The sequence below is a fragment of the Chiloscyllium plagiosum genome, unplaced genomic scaffold (assembly GCF_037043375.1).
Source record: "Chiloscyllium plagiosum isolate Xiang-an unplaced genomic scaffold, Cpla_swu_hap1 HiC_scaffold_8, whole genome shotgun sequence".
Classification (NCBI taxonomy): Eukaryota; Metazoa; Chordata; class Chondrichthyes; order Orectolobiformes; family Hemiscylliidae; genus Chiloscyllium; species Chiloscyllium plagiosum.
In genome coordinates this window covers 118,372,345-118,385,946 of record NW_028270146.1, presented here as the reverse complement: position 1 = coordinate 118,385,946, position 13,602 = coordinate 118,372,345, and the positions used below count along the sequence as shown (strand labels likewise).

Sequence of the window (13,602 nt, the reverse complement as noted above, 5' to 3'; positions counted from 1 at the left end):
CAGGTAATAGAGAAGGCAAATCAAATACTGACATTTATTACAGAGGGAATGGAGTCTAGAAATAGGCAGGTCTAGCTAAAACTATGCAAGGTACAAGTCAGACCACATCTAGAATACTATGAACAGTGTGAATGTTAAAAGAAAGATATTGTCGCATTGGAGGCAGTCCAGAGAAGGGTCATTCGGCTGATCCTGGGAATGCAGGGATTTTCTAATGAGAAGAGGTGGAGTAGGTTGAGGTTGAAGCCATTGAAGTTTAGAAAATGAGAGAGAAATGGAATGAAACATCCAAGTTTCTGAGGGGATCTGATCGGGCAGATGCTGGGAAGTTAGAAAATAGAACAGAAGAGCACAGCAACAGGCCCTTCGGCCCATCACGTCTATGCTGTCCAAGATACTATTCTAACTCATACCATCTGCTTGCACATGGTCCATATCCCTCTATTCTCTGCCTGTTCATGTTTCTGTCTAAATCCCACTTCTAAACTTTACTCACATTTCTGCTTCTATGACCTCCCTCTGTAACATCCACTCTACGTAAAAAAAAAACTTCTCTCACACATCTCATTTAAACTTCCTCTTTCTCACCTTAAACCTATGCACTCCAGTATTTGAAACTTACACATTGGTAAAGAGATTCTGACTATCTACATGATTTATCCTTGTTCCAAATGTTATATTCCTGTGCCTGGTCACCTGTCAGCCTCTGATAATCTCACAAAACAATCCAACTTTGTTTAATTTCCTCTTACACCTAACACACCCTTAAAAACCCTAACACAGGCAACGTGCTGATAAATCCCTGTTGCACCCTCTCCAAAGCCTCCTGGCATGGAGACCACTGTCACACACAGTTACTGTACTGCCCTTGCCATAAGTATATTCAGTGTCCTGACTGTAACCATATTGACATTCCCATCACTGTCTGGTGCTCACAAAAGAATTCCTGCTAACGGTTGCTGCTGCTTGCTTATTCTCAGCTCCACTTTTGATATTCAGATCCACATGACTGTCTCATTAATGCATTCACCTCATCCTTCCTTCACAACTTGCTGGCTTTTTGCCTAGTCTGCCTATTGGGACTAGATTGGGTTGGGATATCTGCTCAGCATGGATGAGTTGGACCGAAGGGTCAGTTTCCATGCTGTACATCTCTCTGACTCTATGACTCTGTCCCAACAAGCCTTCAGTATTCACTTCCCAGCGATGTTCATTCAGCAGCTACATCTCCGGAATAAAAGTTCCATCATATCTGTTCACTGTCATTCTATCTGCCTTATGGTGAATGCAGGGAGTCATTCCTCAGTAGTGGGGGGTTGACCAGATGGGTACAGGTTACAGAGATAGGGTGGCTTACACGGGCTCGAGGATGTTAGATTTAAACAGAGTTACATCTGGTCAAGAATGTCAGAGGGACAAAGGGGTTTGAGGGATTGGAGGAATTTACAGAGATAGAGGGAGCTGGATTAGATTCTAGAGATAGGGATAGGGATGGAGAAAGGAAGAGGCATAGAGAGGGGGCTGTTTCATCTAGGAGAGTATTGTGTATACTAACAGAGATATGGAAGGTTATCGTGACTGAAGACATTTACAGATATAAGAAGGCATCTAGGCTCTGGAGGCTACATAGATAGGACGGCATTGGAGAATGCCAGGTTGGCGAGTTGGAGACAGTTACACAAATGGGGAGGGTTGCACAAACTGAAGGAGGTTCCTGTGGTCACGAGGGGTATGGTGTCGGGATGAGTGTGAAATTTAACAAGACAAAGATCAAAGAATTGGAGAAGGATAAGGAGATTAGAAATTTTTCACAGCTAAGGAAGGGTTGTAGGAGCTGGAGAAGATTACATAGGTAGGGACGGATGGAAGGTTAAAGGCAAATACATTGACATGGAGGGGGATATTGGTGGGAGGAACTTACAAGGATAGACAGGACTGTCAGGGTTTACAGGGATGAAGGAATTTAGTATCTACTGGAGAAGCTTAGGAATTAAGTGTGTTAGGGACTGGAGAACTTGACAGAGACAGAGACAGGGAGAATGGTGTGGACTAGAGGAGATTCCAGACACAGGTAGGATTATCGGGACTGGAAGATATTACAGAGATCACTAACACAGCATGGGTCAGGATTGATGCCTGCGATCCCCTGTGCTGTCGAATTGAGGACCAGTACAGCAGAGGTGAAGGCAGGACCCTCACAAGATGGTGGGAATGAAACCTAGAATGTTGCTGTTCCTTGCTCAGCTCTGTATCTATGTCCGGTCTTCCAGGTCTGAATATAGAAGTCTACTACCTCCACCCTGTGCTGTTTACTGTGAGCGATCTTACCGGCTGAAGGATTTACTGAAGGCTCCTGATCTCCCTCTCTCTGGCTGACTAACCAGCTTCAATGAGGTGATGGATGAGACAGGAGTTAGGAACATCCTGATTACCTGCACGAGACAGAATGGGAAATTAGACTGATGCAATAAGGATAACCCATACAGAGCGGCACTGAGTCCAGCAGAGATCTCGGAAATCCCAGTCTCCATCCCTTGCCTGTGCTGCTGCATCTCTCTGGAGTGGAGAATTATGTTGACTCAGGATCTCAGACCATCTGTAAGAGGGAGAAATGCTGACAGAGGCAGTAAATACACCGACACAGCGAGGGATACCACATGGAGAGATACTGAGTGATAGCACATTATTAGACACTGCATTAACAGGGAATTGTTTGAATTTGTAAGAAAGGCACTGGGATAATTGTGAGGGGATTCAACCTTCCTATCTCATCATCTCTTTGGCCGTGGGTCACAGACGAGGCTGACTCTCTCCCACTCTTGGGCGGTGCGGGTCCTGAGTTGGCTGTACAGACCGATGTTACCTTTCACAGATTCTGTTAAACTTGGGGCAGAAGGTGGCCATGGGAAAGGGGTGGGTGGGGCGTTGGTGTGGCAGCACGCTCCTTTGCTGTTTTCTCCTGGATTCCTATTTTTCCCTACAGCAAGTCTCGAGGTGCTCAACACCTTCCCAATGTTCCTTCCCCACTTCAGACAGTCTTGGCCCAGGACTTAACGGATTTGATTAAAAGATGAAAAAAAAAACTATCAATTCTGAAGAAGCCAACATTTAGAAATGTGGACACATTTGTTAAAGAAATCGCTAGGTAGTCTCCGAGCAGGAGAAGTGCAGTAGGAAGAGGAAACGTCAGCGTTTAATCAGATGATCAGAACAGGGAGAATTGAAGGTGCTGGAGGTGGTGAGGGTGTCACAGCGAGGAGCAAAGTCCTGAACAATGTTACAAAGCCAGTACGAATTGCTGCAGCTAGAGCTGTTTGCAGAGGTAGGGATGGGCATCTGTATTTTCATTGATTCATTCATGGCCTGAGGATGTCACCAGATGGACCAGCATACTTTACCCCAGTGCTAATTGCCCAGAGGCAGCTCAGAGTCAGCCATATTGCTGTGGGTCTGGAGTCACATATAAGCCAGACCAGGCAAGAATGCCAGATGTGCCTCTCTAATGGACATACGTGAACAAGTTAGTTTTTACAAGATAATCAACAATGCTTATATGGTGGCCTCACTAATATCCTGTACAGGTACACCATGACATCCCAACTCCTACTCTCAATGCTCTGCCCAATGAAGGGTAACCATCTCAAACGCCTGCTTCACCAGCCTGTCTAGCAGTGACGCTACTTTCAAAAAACTGTGTACCTGCGTCCCTGGGTCATTGATTGACAACACTACTCAGGGCCCAAACATTAATTGTACAAGTCTAGCCTGGTCTGCCTTACCACAATACAACATCTTGCATTTCTCCATCTGCTATTCCTAACCTCACTGGTCCAGCAGTAGTGTTGATTCCATTGTACTCTTCAATAACCCTCTTCACTGTCCACATTATCACCAATTTCAGTCTCACTCACAAACTTGCTAACCATGACTCCTGTATTATCATCCAAACTGTTTATATAAAGGATGCACAACAGTGACCCGGCACCGAACCCCATGGCACACCATTGGTCACAGGCCTGCAGTTTGAGCAGCAACCCTCTATGAACACGCTCGGTCTCCTACCGTCAATCTGTTTTGTATCTAGTTAATGAGCGCTCCCTGGTTATGTATGATCTAAACTTACTATCCAGTCTGCCATGCAGAACTTTGTCAAAGGCCTTGATAAAGTTCATGTGGACATCATGTCCTGCTCTGCTTTGACCTCTCACTTGTCTATCTCCACACTCACATTTGAGGCATGATTTCCCATGCACAAAGGCATGCTGACAATTGTTAATCTGTCCTTACCTTTCCAAAGGCATGATGATCGTTTCTCTCAGAATCTCCGCCAACAACTTCCCACCCCTGCATCAGTCTCACTGGTCTGTAGTGGCTGTTGATGATGCAAATATCTCTGGGAGGGGCCCTGCAATTTTCTCCCTTGCTTCTCACAAGGCGCTGGGATACATCTGATCATGTCGCAAGGTTTTATCTAACTTCTTGCATTTTAAGATATCCAGCATCTCCTGTTCTCCAATGTGCTCTCTTTTCAAGACATCCCTATATATTTTCCCAAGTTCCAGAGCTTCCATGTCTTTCTCCGTAGTAAATCCGAACACAAAATATATGTTCAGTATCTCCCCCATCAGCAATGATTCCACACAGACAGCCTCATTGACCTTTCAGGGGCCCTATTCTCTCCCGAGCTAATTTTTAGCCCTTGTTGAAACTTGTCAAAATGCTTCTGAAATGTCAAATATCCCTCTGCCGCAACTAGACTCCCCCACCCTTATCTATTCTGCCATTTAAGGTCACACCAAAATATAGAATCCAACAGATTGAAAAATATTCCTCTTTTATAAAATCATGCGTCTCCCATTGTTTCTAAGCATCCAGTTATCATTTATTGTCATATCCTTTATAACACATTCCAGCACGTTCCCGACTTACTGTCAGGCTAACACTATTTGGTTTCAGACTGACAGCAGAAAGGGTTGAGGGAATTCTTGTTTATCAATCTGAAAAAGGTAGCTCACAGGGTCAGCAGGTAATAGAGAAGGCAAATCAAATACTGACATTTATTACAGAGGGAATGGAGTCTAGAAATAGGCAGGTCTAGCTAAAACTATGCAAGGTACAAGTCAGACCACATCTAGAATACTATGAACAGTGTGAATGTTAAAAGAAAGATATTGTCGCATTGGAGGCAGTCCAGAGAAGGGTCATTCGGCTGATCCTGGGAATGCAGGGATTTTCTAATGAGAAGAGGTGGAGTAGGTTGAGGTTGAAGCCATTGAAGTTTAGAAAATGAGAGAGAAATGGAATGAAACATCCAAGTTTCTGAGGGGATCTGATCGGGCAGATGCTGGGAAGTTAGAAAATAGAACAGAAGAGCACAGCAACAGGCCCTTCGGCCCATCACGTCTATGCTGTCCAAGATACTATTCTAACTCATACCATCTGCTTGCACATGGTCCATATCCCTCTATTCTCTGCCTGTTCATGTTTCTGTCTAAATCCCACTTCTAAACTTTACTCACATTTCTGCTTCTATGACCTCCCTCTGTAACATCCACTCTACGTAAAAAAAAAACTTCTCTCACACATCTCATTTAAACTTCCTCTTTCTCACCTTAAACCTATGCACTCCAGTATTTGAAACTTACACATTGGTAAAGAGATTCTGACTATCTACATGATTTATCCTTGTTCCAAATGTTATATTCCTGTGCCTGGTCACCTGTCAGCCTCTGATAATCTCACAAAACAATCCAACTTTGTTTAATTTCCTCTTACACCTAACACACCCTTAAAAACCCTAACACAGGCAACGTGCTGATAAATCCCTGTTGCACCCTCTCCAAAGCCTCCTGGCATGGAGACCACTGTCACACACAGTTACTGTACTGCCCTTGCCATAAGTATATTCAGTGTCCTGACTGTAACCATATTGACATTCCCATCACTGTCTGGTGCTCACAAAAGAATTCCTGCTAACGGTTGCTGCTGCTTGCTTATTCTCAGCTCCACTTTTGATATTCAGATCCACATGACTGTCTCATTAATGCATTCACCTCATCCTTCCTTCACAACTTGCTGGCTTTTTGCCTAGTCTGCCTATTGGGACTAGATTGGGTTGGGATATCTGCTCAGCATGGATGAGTTGGACCGAAGGGTCAGTTTCCATGCTGTACATCTCTCTGACTCTATGACTCTGTCCCAACAAGCCTTCAGTATTCACTTCCCAGCGATGTTCATTCAGCAGCTACATCTCCGGAATAAAAGTTCCATCATATCTGTTCACTGTCATTCTATCTGCCTTATGGTGAATGCAGGGAGTCATTCCTCAGTAGTGGGGGGTTGACCAGATGGGTACAGGTTACAGAGATAGGGTGGCTTACACGGGCTCGAGGATGTTAGATTTAAACAGAGTTACATCTGGTCAAGAATGTCAGAGGGACAAAGGGGTTTGAGGGATTGGAGGAATTTACAGAGATAGAGGGAGCTGGATTAGATTCTAGAGATAGGGATAGGGATGGAGAAAGGAAGAGGCATAGAGAGGGGGCTGTTTCATCTAGGAGAGTATTGTGTATACTAACAGAGATATGGAAGGTTATCGTGACTGAAGACATTTACAGATATAAGAAGGCATCTAGGCTCTGGAGGCTACATAGATAGGACGGCATTGGAGAATGCCAGGTTGGCGAGTTGGAGACAGTTACACAAATGGGGAGGGTTGCACAAACTGAAGGAGGTTCCTGTGGTCACGAGGGGTATGGTGTCGGGATGAGTGTGAAATTTAACAAGACAAAGATCAAAGAATTGGAGAAGGATAAGGAGATTAGAAATTTTTCACAGCTAAGGAAGGGTTGTAGGAGCTGGAGAAGATTACATAGGTAGGGACGGATGGAAGGTTAAAGGCAAATACATTGACATGGAGGGGGATATTGGTGGGAGGAACTTACAAGGATAGACAGGACTGTCAGGGTTTACAGGGATGAAGGAATTTAGTATCTACTGGAGAAGCTTAGGAATTAAGTGTGTTAGGGACTGGAGAACTTGACAGAGACAGAGACAGGGAGAATGGTGTGGACTAGAGGAGATTCCAGACACAGGTAGGATTATCGGGACTGGAAGATATTACAGAGATCACTAACACAGCATGGGTCAGGATTGATGCCTGCGATCCCCTGTGCTGTCGAATTGAGGACCAGTACAGCAGAGGTGAAGGCAGGACCCTCACAAGATGGTGGGAATGAAACCTAGAATGTTGCTGTTCCTTGCTCAGCTCTGTATCTATGTCCGGTCTTCCAGGTCTGAATATAGAAGTCTACTACCTCCACCCTGTGCTGTTTACTGTGAGCGATCTTACCGGCTGAAGGATTTACTGAAGGCTCCTGATCTCCCTCTCTCTGGCTGACTAACCAGCTTCAATGAGGTGATGGATGAGACAGGAGTTAGGAACATCCTGATTACCTGCACGAGACAGAATGGGAAATTAGACTGATGCAATAAGGATAACCCATACAGAGCGGCACTGAGTCCAGCAGAGATCTCGGAAATCCCAGTCTCCATCCCTTGCCTGTGCTGCTGCATCTCTCTGGAGTGGAGAATTATGTTGACTCAGGATCTCAGACCATCTGTAAGAGGGAGAAATGCTGACAGAGGCAGTAAATACACCGACACAGCGAGGGATACCACATGGAGAGATACTGAGTGATAGCACATTATTAGACACTGCATTAACAGGGAATTGTTTGAATTTGTAAGAAAGGCACTGGGATAATTGTGAGGGGATTCAACCTTCCTATCTCATCATCTCTTTGGCCGTGGGTCACAGACGAGGCTGACTCTCTCCCACTCTTGGGCGGTGCGGGTCCTGAGTTGGCTGTACAGACCGATGTTACCTTTCACAGATTCTGTTAAACTTGGGGCAGAAGGTGGCCATGGGAAAGGGGTGGGTGGGGCGTTGGTGTGGCAGCACGCTCCTTTGCTGTTTTCTCCTGGATTCCTATTTTTCCCTACAGCAAGTCTCGAGGTGCTCAACACCTTCCCAATGTTCCTTCCCCACTTCAGACAGTCTTGGCCCAGGACTTAACGGATTTGATTAAAAGATGAAAAAAAAAACTATCAATTCTGAAGAAGCCAACATTTAGAAATGTGGACACATTTGTTAAAGAAATCGCTAGGTAGTCTCCGAGCAGGAGAAGTGCAGTAGGAAGAGGAAACGTCAGCGTTTAATCAGATGATCAGAACAGGGAGAATTGAAGGTGCTGGAGGTGGTGAGGGTGTCACAGCGAGGAGCAAAGTCCTGAACAATGTTACAAAGCCAGTACGAATTGCTGCAGCTAGAGCTGTTTGCAGAGGTAGGGATGGGCATCTGTATTTTCATTGATTCATTCATGGCCTGAGGATGTCACCAGATGGACCAGCATACTTTACCCCAGTGCTAATTGCCCAGAGGCAGCTCAGAGTCAGCCATATTGCTGTGGGTCTGGAGTCACATATAAGCCAGACCAGGCAAGAATGCCAGATGTGCCTCTCTAATGGACATACGTGAACAAGTTAGTTTTTACAAGATAATCAACAATGCTTATATGGTGGCCTCACTAATATCCTGTACAGGTACACCATGACATCCCAACTCCTACTCTCAATGCTCTGCCCAATGAAGGGTAACCATCTCAAACGCCTGCTTCACCAGCCTGTCTAGCAGTGACGCTACTTTCAAAAAACTGTGTACCTGCGTCCCTGGGTCATTGATTGACAACACTACTCAGGGCCCAAACATTAATTGTACAAGTCTAGCCTGGTCTGCCTTACCACAATACAACATCTTGCATTTCTCCATCTGCTATTCCTAACCTCACTGGTCCAGCAGTAGTGTTGATTCCATTGTACTCTTCAATAACCCTCTTCACTGTCCACATTATCACCAATTTCAGTCTCACTCACAAACTTGCTAACCATGACTCCTGTATTATCATCCAAACTGTTTATATAAAGGATGCACAACAGTGACCCGGCACCGAACCCCATGGCACACCATTGGTCACAGGCCTGCAGTTTGAGCAGCAACCCTCTATGAACACGCTCGGTCTCCTACCGTCAATCTGTTTTGTATCTAGTTAATGAGCGCTCCCTGGTTATGTATGATCTAAACTTACTATCCAGTCTGCCATGCAGAACTTTGTCAAAGGCCTTGATAAAGTTCATGTGGACATCATGTCCTGCTCTGCTTTGACCTCTCACTTGTCTATCTCCACACTCACATTTGAGGCATGATTTCCCATGCACAAAGGCATGCTGACAATTGTTAATCTGTCCTTACCTTTCCAAAGGCATGATGATCGTTTCTCTCAGAATCTCCGCCAACAACTTCCCACCCCTGCATCAGTCTCACTGGTCTGTAGTGGCTGTTGATGATGCAAATATCTCTGGGAGGGGCCCTGCAATTTTCTCCCTTGCTTCTCACAAGGCGCTGGGATACATCTGATCATGTCGCAAGGTTTTATCTAACTTCTTGCATTTTAAGATATCCAGCATCTCCTGTTCTCCAATGTGCTCTCTTTTCAAGACATCCCTATATATTTTCCCAAGTTCCAGAGCTTCCATGTCTTTCTCCGTAGTAAATCCGAACACAAAATATATGTTCAGTATCTCCCCCATCAGCAATGATTCCACACAGACAGCCTCATTGACCTTTCAGGGGCCCTATTCTCTCCCGAGCTAATTTTTAGCCCTTGTTGAAACTTGTCAAAATGCTTCTGAAATGTCAAATATCCCTCTGCCGCAACTAGACTCCCCCACCCTTATCTATTCTGCCATTTAAGGTCACACCAAAATATAGAATCCAACAGATTGAAAAATATTCCTCTTTTATAAAATCATGCGTCTCCCATTGTTTCTAAGCATCCAGTTATCATTTATTGTCATATCCTTTATAACACATTCCAGCACGTTCCCGACTTACTGTCAGGCTAACACTATTTGGTTTCAGACTGACAGCAGAAAGGGTTGAGGGAATTCTTGTTTATCAATCTGAAAAAAGGTAGCTCACAGGGTCAGCAGGTAATAGAGAAGGCAAAGCAAATGCTGGCATTTATTACAAAGGGAATGGAGTTTAAAAATAAGGAGGTCTTGCTAAAACGATGTCAGGTACAAGTCAGACCACACCTAGATTATAATGAACAGTATGCATGCCCTAAGGAAAGACATTCTTTTATTGGAGGCAGACCAGGGAAGCTTCACTCGGCTGATCCTGGAGATGGCGGGATATTCCAATGAGAAGAGGTGGAGTAGATTGACCTTGAACCCATTGGGGTTTTGAAGAATGGGAGAGAAATTGAATGAAACATCCAGGATTCGGAGGGGCTTTGGCAGGTTAGATGTCGTTAAGTTAGAAACTAGAACAGTACAGCAGAGTAATAGGCCCTTCGGCCCACCATGGCTGTGCTGACCATGATGCTATTCTAAACTAATCCCATCTGCCTGCACATGGTTTATATCCGTCTTTCTCTGCCTGTTCATCTTTCTGTCTAAATGCCACTTCAAAACTTTGCTCTCGTTGCCACCTCTCCCTCCTCCTAAGCAGCTTCCATCCTCTCGGTAAAGAAAACTGGCCTCATTCATCTCACTTAAAACTTCTCACACTCACCTTAAACCGAGGTGCACTAGTATTTGATATTTCTACATTGGAAGAAGAATTCCAACTATCCACACTATTCACGCCTCTCCTAATGCTATATACCTGTACCCGGTCACCCCTCAGTCTCCGATATTCTCGCAAAACAATCCAACTGCGTCCAACCTCCTTACAGTAAACACATTCTTGACCAGGCAACATTCTGCCAATCCTCTGTTGCAACCTCCTTCCTGTAGTGTGGCGATGAGAACGACACGCAACCTTCCAAACATGGCCGAATGAAGTTTCATTCAGTCACAACATGACATGCAAACACCTGTACTCAATACCGTGACCAATGAAGGTCAGCATACCACACTCCTCCTTTACCACCACATCCTATTGTGTTGTTATTTTGAGGGAGCTACGGATTTGCATCCAAGGCCATCTGTTTATCAATGTTTCCATATAGTCAATTAGTGCGCTTCTCTCTTCTATTTGACTTCATAAATGCATCACTTCACATTTGTCCGGATGAAATTCGATTTGCGATTTCTCTGCACAGTGTTCCAGCTGATCTACGTAGTGCTGCAACCTTTAACACTCTTCCTCACTATCCACAATTCCCCTAGCTATCCCTAATCATTACATGCCTTTCCAAATGTCGACTGCAAAATACTAATCAAACTGCTGACCTTTCCATCTGAATCACAGATATAAATTACACACAGACACCGCAGCACTGATCCTTGTGAAACAGCATTGCCCACAGACGTCCAATCAGAATTCACCACTCCACATGCCTCTGTCTACTATCACCAAGAAAATATTGTATCCAACTTACCAACGGGCATGGATTGTGATTTGATCTTCCAGGTCCCCCTTGCTATTTGGAAGCTGTCCATTCAAAATGAATCGATATTTTGATTCCCAGATTAAATTGGCTGTCTCACTAATGCACTGACTGCATCCTATCTTCACAACTAAACAGGGCCTTGTTTGGGTGTTTGCTGATCCTGCCTAAATCCCTACAACCCCTCAATAATCACATTGCTGTCATGATCATTCTGCAGCCACACCTCCACAATAACAGTTTGATCATATCTGTTCCCTTCAGTTAATGCTGTCATTCCATCTGCCTTGTTGCAAATGCATGGCGCGTGTCACCGAGAGAGGGCCTTGGAGGGATGGATAGAGGTCACAGATTGGGAGAGATGTTTGGGGGCGCGACAATGTTGCAGGGTTAAACATAGTTACAGTTGCTACAGAATGTTCACAGGAGAAAAGTTTTTATTGTTTGGAGGAAGTTGGAGAGATAAAGCGTCTTTGATTAGATTCCAGAGATAGGGATGTGTGTAGGGTTGTGGATCATAACATGGTCAATGTTGATCAGGGTGTAGAAACATTCACATGATTCCAGGACGTCGTACATTTAACAACAGTTGTGGGATCTGGAGAATATCACAGTGATAGGGAGAATGGTATAGACTGGAGAATATTACAGGGAAAGGGAGGGTGGTATGGACTGGAGAATGTTGCAAGCACATGGAAGATGATATAGACTGGAGAATGTTGTACGGATAGGGAAAAGTTGCAGACTGGATAAAGTTAGAAGGAGAGATGATTTTATGCACTGAAAGGTATGTCAGAGAGTGGTGTGCATGCTGCAAGATACGACAGGGATAAGGAAGCTTGTAGAGATGGGAGGAGAGAGTCGTAGAGAGGCTTGTGAGAGACCAGATTCACTTATGGGCATAGGATGTGCTACAGTGAGTGGATCATTTTGCAGATATAAACGAGGATACAATGGCCACAAAGCAGTCACACCTATACATAGGTATATAGGAACTGAAGGATGTGAAGAGATTACACAGACTAGGAGTGTTGTATGTAGTGGAGGAGATTAAACTGATAGGGATGGTTTTAGAGACTCAACAACGTTAGGAAATAATGGGGGTTGCAATGCTGAGAGCGGGATTCAGCACGGTGGAGGATACAAACCTGAAGGAGCTTTCACAGATAGCGATGGCTTTCGGGTCTGGTGGGGGCTGCAAAGTAATGGGGATTGCAGTGGCTGGGGGCATTTACACAGATAGGGAGAGTATTAGTGGTCGGCAGAATTCACAAAAATGGGTCTGCAGGACAGGACAGAAATCAGAAGGGTTGTATCAACTTGATGGTGTACACAGGCAGGAAATGTTATGGGGGTTGGAGCAGCTCACCATGACAGAGAGACTCATGGAGACTGGAGATGTTGCAGAAAGATTACTTTGTTTAATTGTATAGAACTCCACATAAGTCTGTCCTGGTTCTGTCTTTATGTTTCTGAACCGCTGTCGATACGCTTCTGGTACTAATCCATAAGCACTTACAATGTGCCTGTTTGACATGTGCATAATCTCCTGGCCACTCATGAGACAGCGCTGCAAATACCTCACTGGCTCTGCCTAACAGCTTAGACTGAACTAGCTTTACCCACAAGACCTCAGGCCACTCCATCTGTCTATCCAATTTTTCAAATGAAGTACAGAGCTCCTTGAAAGTAGTCACAGGTCGATAGGATAGCAAAGAAGGCACTTGGTATGCATTCCTTTATTGGTCAGAGTATTGAGCACAGGAGTTGGGAGGTCATGTTGCGGCTGTACAGGACATGGTTAGGCCACTTTTGGAATACCGTGTGCAATTCTGGTCTCCTTCCTATCAGAAGGATGTTGTGAAACTTGAAAGGGTTCAGAAAAGATTTATAAGGATGTTGCCAGGGTTGAAGTATTTTAGCTACAGGGAGAGGCTGAATGGGCTAGGGCTGTTTTCCCTGGAGCGTCAGAGGTTGAGGGTTGACCTTATAGAGGTTTATAAAATCATGAGGGGCATGTATAGGATAAATAAGCAAAGTCTTTTCCCTGGGGTCAAGTGTCCAGAACAAGAGCGCATAGGTTTAGGCTGAGAGGGGAAATATATAAAAAAGACCTAAGGGGCAACCTTTTCACACAGGGGGTGGT

The 13,602-nt window shown here is 44.7% G+C and overlaps 1 long non-coding RNA gene across 1 annotated transcript in view; it reads right to left on the bottom strand.

Moving 5' to 3' along the window:
* Positions 1-7,350: 7,350 nt before the first annotated feature.
* Positions 7,351-13,602, bottom strand: part of LOC148149537 (uncharacterized) — a 56,093-nt gene continuing 49,841 nt past the window's right edge. The window contains exon 5 of the long non-coding RNA XR_015757804.1: positions 7,351-7,455. This is a non-coding gene — a long non-coding RNA (uncharacterized LOC148149537). The remainder of the gene's footprint in view (positions 7,456-13,602) is intronic.